This window comes from Camelina sativa, chromosome 12 (genome assembly GCF_030686135.1).
Source record: "Camelina sativa cultivar CO46 ecotype springtype chromosome 12, ASM3068613v1".
Classification (NCBI taxonomy): Eukaryota; Viridiplantae; Streptophyta; class Magnoliopsida; order Brassicales; family Brassicaceae; genus Camelina; species Camelina sativa.
Window position 1 is genome coordinate 41,352,565 of NC_141891.1, and position 8,048 is coordinate 41,360,612.

At 38.1% G+C, this 8,048-nt stretch overlaps 2 pseudogenes across 2 annotated transcripts; both read right to left on the reverse strand.

The window, feature by feature from the left end:
- Nucleotides 1–407: 407 nt before the first annotated feature.
- On the reverse strand, nt 408–3,214 carry LOC104732937 (putative receptor-like protein kinase At5g39000 pseudogene; annotated as a pseudogene). Its single transcript, XR_015574155.1, has one exon. The product of XR_015574155.1 is annotated as a putative receptor-like protein kinase At5g39000 pseudogene (transcript).
- A 1,146-nt stretch (nt 3,215–4,360) lies between these two features.
- LOC104732938 (putative receptor-like protein kinase At5g39000 pseudogene) lies at nt 4,361–7,313 on the reverse strand (annotated as a pseudogene). The gene has a single exon (XR_015575116.1). The product of XR_015575116.1 is annotated as a putative receptor-like protein kinase At5g39000 pseudogene (transcript).
- Between the last annotated feature and the right edge of the window lie 735 nt (nt 7,314–8,048).

Genomic DNA, 8,048 nt, shown 5'->3' on the forward strand with positions numbered 1-8,048 from the left:
ATTGGTTGAGAAGAGAGGAGGTGAACAAAAAGGTTCACCCCTAGGAGTGAACCTAACCTAAGTATTTTTCATATTTTTATTAAAAATTTGCATTTAAGGAAAGTAAGATATTGTGGTTAGATTTTAGTACAAATATTTTATTTAATATTTATTCAAATAACAAAAGATTAATTATGTAAATCTTACAAATAAAAAGTTAGAATATAAAATATAGTTCAAAAATGTTAATATAGATCTTAGCATGTCGGTACATGACATAAAGATATATAAATTTGAGTGAGCTACATCACAACTATTGAGAAGATACAAATAATGCAATGTATACAACAGAGACTCTGGAGGTTTTGTTTGAAGTAAAACTTTTTTTTTTTTAGTTAGAGCAATTATTATTTTAATTTAAACTGCTATTGTTTGTTTGCCAGCTAATTTAAACTGGCAATAACTGTATAAATATTGTAAGTACAATAACATTTTTATTTAACAATTATACATACACAAATATATAACCCTAACCAGAAATGTAATACTTGTTTATCAAGCCATCAAATCTACCGTGCTTTAGGTTCTTTAATCTCCGAAGATACTCCCCAACTTGAACCACTCCTCTCATTACCAACCTGAGGAACAGAGTCATTGGCCGCGGTCGATTTCGCTCCCTCTCCTCTAGTCCTACTAAACAAGTCATCTTCTCCGTCGGTAGTTGTACCAACCTCACCAAGAGGAATTAGATCTAGAGACTCCACATTGTCATTCTTCTTATCGGTCTCATGAAGCTGAAGCGCAAACTCAAGCGCCCAAACGACGTCGTTCATCGATGGCCGTTCAATACCACGATCTTGAACACATCTCACAGCTATCTCACAAAACTTCTCCAATGATACCGAAGTGATATCGACACTTAGATCTTGGTCAATGATCTCATCAACAGTTCCTTTCTCGTAGTTTTCCTTTACCCATCGGATCAAATCCGCTTGCTCCAGTGGATCACTTTGCATTTTGATCGGTCTACAGCACAAGACCTCGAACAGAACAACTCCAAAGGAGTACACGTCAGATTTTTCGGTCAAGACTTGACGGCGAAAGTACTCAGGGTCCAAATAACCAAGCGTTCCTCTGACGACGGTCGAGACATGCGTTTGAGAAGCACTTGTAGGACCAACTCTTGATAAACCAAAGTCAGATACTTTAGCGACGAAGTTCTCATCAAGAAGTATGTTTGTAGTTTTGATGTCTCGATGTATGATCGTGTGCTTCGCGCCAGTATGGAGATATTGTAGTCCACGAGCGGCTCCAATGCAGATCTCTAGTCTACGTTTCCACGACAATGGAGGATCAGAGAACTTATTTCTCTTATAGAGATGGTCCCTAACTGTGCCATGTTGCATATACTCATAAACAAGCACCATTTCGTTTTGGTCGTTGCAGTATCCAATTAGAGAGACTAGATGAACATGTCTGAGCTTTGTGAGCATCTCAACCTCTGTTTCAAACTCTTTGGCACCTTGGTTTGATGTAATATCCAGGCGTTTAACCGCAACAAGCGTGGCTCCACCATCTATTCGTCCTTTGTAGACAGTACCAAACCCGCCAACTCCAACAACTAGCTTGTCCTCAAAATCATTTGTGGCAGATTTGATTTCGGAGATGGAGAACCTACGACAAAGATCCGATGGGAGTGATGTGGCCAATTTTGTTTTCATGGTATGCACTCCAAACTCGTTGCTCCTCTTCTTCTTCTTCTTCCTCTTTATGATAACAACAACACCAACAACAAACATTGCTAGCACAATTGAAGAACCAACCACTGCAAGTATAATCACCAAAACATTTGACTTGTTATTATTACCTTTTGGGATCTGCGGCGTTACACTGTTTGGTGGTACCAGAGGATCTGGATTAGGTCCGGCGAGGTTACCATTAGGATCATTCAGCTTAAGAATCTCAACACCGTTTAGAATAGCATCATAATACTTAGGATTAACGCTTCTCAAAGGATGCAAGTCAAGCCTTAGATCATGTCTCAGACCACTTCCCGAACCCACAATCACATTATAATCAAGATACATCGGAATCCAAGAACCACCGCTCAACCTAAACACGTCCATCTCAAGAGTAGCAATCTGATTTTCCATAAAGATTGAGAAGACACGTTGACCCGCTTTGTTCACTTCAAGTAGAGTCTCACAAAAATGTAGCCTCACAAGGTAGTTAAACCCAACGTCAACGGTGAATAACCAAGTCAGGTTGAAGTTCAAGTTTAGCTCAGGGTGATCTGCGTTCCCCATTGAACGTGACGTGGCGTACACGTCTTCCGGCGCAACGTACGCAGGAGTTTTCACCGTGTAGTTAATCTTTATATCTCGTACCATTGGAGTGATTCCTGAGTTTTGATTGAGTACGAGCTCATCATCAGAGAGCCATCGTCGGAACATTCCCGAATCTCCGACGGTTTGCCCCCCTACGTTTAACCGATAAATCGTCTCGAAAGCGGTTGAGTTTTCTATATGGAAGTCAACGGAACTACCAACGTTTGTTATAACGTCGTCAAATCCACCCTTTGAGTAAAGCCGTTGAGGCATGGAGACGATCTCGATTCCGTTGACGAAAGCTAACGAATTCGTAGACGGCGTGAACGTGAGATGTAACGTTCGGTTAACCGGAATTATAAACTCTTTGATTATTATAAACTTTGTTTTGGTTTTAGAAGCTTTTACCGTTAGGTCAGCGCTGAAGTTGTTCAAGAGAGTGAAGCCGTTGACTTTGACGGAGAAGAAGGAATTGACGGCGTCGAAGTTGGATCCGTATCGAGTCGGGTAAAAGTATAACCGGAGAAATTTCGAACCGGGGGTAGTGACTTGGAAAGTGTAGGTGAACTGAGATCGGAATATTCTAGCTTTCATGTATGGGATCTGAGAAACACCTGATTCTTGGTATGATGCTTCTGAAGTGAACGAAGCGTTGACTAAATTTGACGACATGGTTTTGGGATATTCAACCGTCCAGTTCCGGCCAGTATCGTCGAAGTTGTTGGAAGTACCGCCGCAGTTGAAGAGAAAGACATCAGCTGGCTTGAATGGCGCCGTGGCTCCTTGTCCTCCTACGGTGGTGGTTGAAATGAGAATAGAGAATATTATCAAAACGTGACAGATCATTGGGATTGAAGTTTAAAAAACAAAAAGAGAAAGATTAACAAACAAAGAGAATATATGTTTGGTGTTTCATGGTTTGGAAGTCTTGGACCTATATATATAGTGTCGAGTATTTCCTTCTTCTTTCTTTAATAACTACGTACCTTATTACGAGCCCATAATATTGTTTTGCAAAAAAAAACATTTTTGATTGTATTTATATATCAAATAGATAATTAATTTTAAATATTTGAAATATTATGTCAATTATTTTTATTTTTTTTACAATGTATTTTAAATATTTTCTAAATTTTCTTTAAAACGTTTATAGGTAAAAAAACATATGAATTATGAATGTAAACAAGATATTGGAATTTTATTTTATTATGTTAGTTATACTTGTAAGTAAAAAATATATAATTAATTCTTACCCAAAAAAAAATATAATTAATAGTTATAATAAAGAAATGTGACTGTTCAAAAACTTTCATAGGAGCTGTATATATTTTGAAGAAAATTTGATAAGTATTTTGTTAAATCAGTAATTCTATTTAAAAAAACAACAATAGATGTTCATTGCTCTTTTTAATACTTGAAAGTTGTTGGTTGTTAAAATTTGGACTTATTGAACAATTAATATGTATAAATATGGAAATTGTATTTGTTTGTTAACTGATAAAATATATTTTAGAAATATAAAAATAAAGTTGGAGATGCATGAATGCTAAATAGACGCACATGGTGTGAAAAGCTACATGAAGAGTATTTAAAAGAAAAGAAAATAAAACAGTACAGAACGTGATCTTTTAAAATATTTCTAAGGATTGTTAAATGATTATAATTAAAAAGGTACATAATTAAGCATTACTTGTGATGAAGAAACGAAACATTCCGATTTATTTTCTAGAGAGTAGCAAAAGAGAGATCGCCAAGTAATACCAATTGGAACCTTGGTATGTGTACTGCCACAACCGCTTATAACTGACTCAATCGGTGTAGGAAGTACTCATGATCATGATCTATGCAAGTAAATCATTTTCTAAGACTCCAAAGAGTAGGATTTTGTGACTCCAAAATATTTGAATTATTCCACATAGAAATTCTCGCACAGTGATAGAAAAAGATAAATTTGAGTTAGCTGCAACGCAATTATTGGGAAAAAAAATTAAGCAGTCTATATAGACTCTTTTTGAAGTAAGATTTTTGAAAATTTTAATTAAGAATCTATTATCTTAACTTAAACTGCTAAATATAATTCATAATAATATAATAAATACAATACATTTTGTTTTCATTCAACAATTATACATAGACAAATAGTGTATAAGTGTATAACCCTAGAATGTAATACTTGTTTATCAAGCCATCAAATTTACCGTGCTTTAGGATCTTTGATCTCGGAAAATACTCCCCAACTCGAACCACTCCCCTCATCACCAACCAGAGGAGCAGAGTCATCGGTAGTGGACAAATTCGCCGCATGTCCTGAGGTCCTACTAAACATGTCATCTTCTTCCTCAGTCATCGTACCTACCTCACCGTGTGGCATTACATCCAGAGACTCCACATTGCCATTCTTTTTCATATCAGTCTCAAGAAGCTGAAGAGCAAACTCAAGCGCCCAAACGACGTCGTTCATGGATGGCCGTTCAATACCACGATCTTGAACACATCTAACGCCGATCTCACAAAACTTCTCCAATGATACCGAAGTAATATCATTAGCTAGGTCTTGGTCAATGATCTGATCAACGGTACCTCTTTTGTAATTTGACTTCACCCATCGGATCAAATCCATTTGTTCCCGTGGAACATTCTGCATTTGTATCGGTCTACAGCATAAAACCTCGAACAGAACAACTCCAAAAGAGTACACGTCAGATTTATCCGTCAAGATTTGACGGCGATAGTACTCAGGGTCCAAATAACCAAACGTTCCTTTAACGACAGTGGAGACGTGAGTTTGAGACGCACTAGTAGGACCGACTCTTGATAAACCAAAGTCAGATACTTTGGCTACGAAGTCTTCATCGAGAAGTATGTTTGTGGTTTTGATGTCTCGATGTATAATCGTGTGCTTCGCGCCAGTATGGAGATACTGTAGTCCACGAGCAGCTCCAATGCAGATCTCTAGCCTCCGTTTCCACGACAATGGAGGATCAGAGGCCTTGTCTCTCTTGTAAAGATGATCTTTAAGTGTACCATGTGGCATATATTCATAGACAAGTACCATCTCGTTATCCTCATCGCAGTATCCAATTAGAGAGACGAGATGTACGTGTCGGAGCTTTGAGAGCATCTCGAGCTCTGTTTCGAACTCTTTAGCACCTTGGTTAGATGTAATTTCCAACCGTTTAACAGCAACAAGCGTGGCTCCACCGTCTATTCGTCCTTTGTAGACAGAACCAAATCCCCCGACTCCAACAATTAGCTTGTCCTCGAAATTGTTTGTGGCGGTTTTGATTTCGTAAATGGAGAACCGACGGCAGAGATCTGATGGTAGAGATGTGGCAGATTTGGTATTTGTGGAACCTGTCCCGTGCGGAATAGAACCCCATGACGAGTTCGTAGAAGGCTTGCTCGTGGTGTGTACACTAAACTCGTTCCTCTTCTTCTTCCTCCTCTTCATAACCACGAGGACAACAACAACAACAACAACAAAAACCGCTAGAACAATTGCAGAACCAACCACTGCAAGTATGATCGGCAAAACATTTGACTTATTACCTTTACTAGTCGGCGGCCTCAGAAGGTTTGGTGTTGGTTCCCTTGATATTGGAGGATTTGGATTAGGTCCAGCGAGATTACCGTGAGAGTCACTGAGCTTGAGAATCTCTACACCATTCAGAAGAGCCTCATAATACGATGCACCAATGTCCATGTAAGGATGCAACTCAAGTCGTAGATCAGGTCTCGACCCGTTTTCGGAACCCACATAAACCCTGAAATCTAGATATATCGGAATACGAGAACCACCGCTCCGTTGAATCACGTCCATATCTAGCTTAGCAATCTGATGTCCGATGAAGATGGAGAAGACGACTTGGTTCAGTTTGATCACTTGCGGAATAGTCTCACAGAAATGTAGCCTCACGAGGTAGTTAAACCCGGCGTCGACTGTAAAGTACCACGTCAGGTTGAAATTTCTGTTGATTGAAGGGTCCTGTGGGTTCCCCATATGGCGAGACGTGGAATACACGCTTTCCGGGGCAACATACTCTGGAGTTTTCTCGGTGTAACGGATCTTTACACCTGGTATGTTCGTAATGAATCCAGAAGTATCGGAATAACCATCCTCGGAAAGCCATTGCCGGAACATTCCAGAACGGCCGACGTCAGTGACAGTTTGTCCGCCAACGTTTAACCGGTGAACAGTCTCTAAAGCCGTATAGTTGTCTATCACGAAGTCAGTAGAGCTAACGAGGTTTGTTATCATGTCGTCAAATCCTCCCTTTGAGTAAAACTGATCAGGCATGGTGACGATCTCGATTCCGTTAACGAAAGCTAACGAATTCGGAGACGGTGTGAAAGTGAGGTTCAGATAAGTCTGGTGGACCGGAACGACGAACTCTTTGATAAGAGACTTTGACACGGAAGCTTTTACCGTTAAATCTGCGCTGAAGTTTCGCAAGAGAGTGAAACCGTTGACGTTGACGTCGAAGAAGTAAGGAGCGGCGTCGAATCCGGATCCGTATCGGGACGGGTAAAAGTATAACCGGAGGAATTGCCAGCCGGGAGTACTGACCGGAAAAGTGTAGGTGAACTCTGATCGGAAAATACGAGCTTTCATGTACGGCACTTGACTAATCCCTGAGTCTTGGTATAACGCATCTGAAGAGAAGGACGCAGAGTCTGAATTCGACGGCAGTATTTTGCCTATCTCCGGCGTCCATGTACGGCCATTGGTATCACTGTTGTTGGAGGTAGAACCGCAGTTGATGAGAAAGACAACGGTGGGTTCGTACGTCGCCGTGGCTCCTTCTCCTACGACGGCAACGGTAACAAGGATAAAGAAAGTTAACATAGCGTGACAGATCATTGGAACTGAAGGAGAAAAAAAAAAACAAGAGGAAGAATTGAGAAGATAAGATATTAATGTGTGTAATAATACTATTACTAAACCAGGGGTGGTGAGTGAGTCTGTGGGTCAATTATTGACTTTTCAGGTCAAGCGAAGGAAAGAAAGGTTTCGATGAAAATTCGTACCCGATGTTAATTATCGGGGAAAAGGGCCATTTCATATCCGTACACATCTTAAAAGTGCGAATTACTGCCTGTACAAACAAAGAGTGCCAATTTAGATTAAAAATATAAATTAATCAATCTAAATTAATTAATCTAAATTTTTTTAGATTAATTATTTTTTTAGATTAATTTTTAATGAATTAAAGAAAAAAATAGGATATATTTTTTAATGTAAACGTCCTCAGATGTTCTCAATAGGACATATTTTTAGATCTAAATTTTAATTAATTAAAAATTAATTAATTAAATGTAATTTTAATTAATTAAAAATTAATTCATTTTTAATCTAAAATTTTTAGATTAATTAATATAAAAAAATTAATTCATTTTTTTCTTTAATTCATTAAAAATTAATCTAAAAAAATAATTAATCTAAAAAAATTTAGATTAATTAATTTGTATTTTTAATATAAAATTTTTAGATTACATCTACTTTAATACATCTGTTCATATTAAAAACTTTTGAGAAAATAAAATCAAATTATTTGGTTACACTAAAATTGATTTTGGTTTTTTAATTGTGACTTAGATTTCTTTTCGTTTTATAACGATAACATTGTGTGATATAACCGAGTGATGTTGTTGGATCAATTGGTTACGTCTTTGCTATTAAAATCTGAGGACGCGGGTTCGACCGACGAGAGTGTGGATATCCCACATTTTTCTTCGATTTAG